Below are 1149 nucleotides of genomic sequence, written 5' to 3'. Positions count from 1 at the left end.
ATATGATCATCCCCAAAGCAGAAAAAATATACGATAAAATATTAATATTTTAATGTATTATTAATATAAAAACTTGTAGAAAACTAAAAATAAAGGGCACTTCTCTAATCTGATAAAGGATGCGTAAGAAAAACCTATAACTAACATTACACTTAACCATGAAAGACTGAATGCTTCTACCTTGAGACTGGAGGAAAGAAATTCACCATTGTTTGGGGAGGGGCGGTCTTACCCAATGAGGTAAGAAAAAGAAATAAAAGATATACTGATTGAAAAAGAACAAGTAAAACTGTATTTGCAGAAGGTATGATGGTCCGTGTATATAATCCTAAGGAATCTACAAAAATAACCACTAAATATAATAAGCACACAAAAATGCAAGGTCAACATACAAAAAATAACTGTGTTTCTATATACCAGCAACAAACAACTGGAAGAAATTTTAAAAAATAATAATACTATTTGCAGTAGCATCAAAAAATAAAATAATTTAATAAAATATGTATAGGACCTGAATAAAATATGTATAGGACCCGGAAACCACGAAACATTGCTGAGAGAAATTAAAGAAGGAATAAACCATTTTCGTGGATTGGAGGACTCAATAGTATTCAAATGTCAATATCTCTAAATTTATCCATATATCCAAGGCCATCCTAATGTAATTCTTACATGTTTCCCTATAGAAATAGAAAAACTAATCCTAACATTTATGTGAGGATATAAAGAATGTACGAGACCCAAAATGATTTTGAAAAAAGAGAACCTATATTGCCTGATTTTAAGTATTATCCCAAAACCATAGTAATCAAGAAAATGTGGCATTAGCATAAGGATAGGCATATAGATCAATGGCACTAAATACAGAGTTTAGAGATAGAACCACACATATATGGTTAAGTGATTTTTTTTTTTTTGACATAAGAGCCAAGGTAATAGAATGAGAGAAGGGGTAACCTTGCAGTAAATAATGCTGAAACGAACAAACAAACAAACGAACCTCAAGTCTTACTTCACACCATTCAAAAAACTATTTCAAAATGGATCACAGACCTAAATGTATTGCTAATGTTAGAAAACTTAAAAAAAATAAAGATAACCTTTACAACTTCGTGGTAGGCAAAGACATTAAGTAAAACACAGAAAGCA

This window comes from Pteropus vampyrus, unplaced genomic scaffold (genome assembly GCF_000151845.1).
Source record: "Pteropus vampyrus isolate Shadow unplaced genomic scaffold, Pvam_2.0 Scaffold49, whole genome shotgun sequence".
NCBI lineage: Eukaryota > Metazoa > Chordata > Mammalia > Chiroptera > Pteropodidae > Pteropus > Pteropus vampyrus.
Note: the sequence above shows the minus strand (reverse complement) of the source record.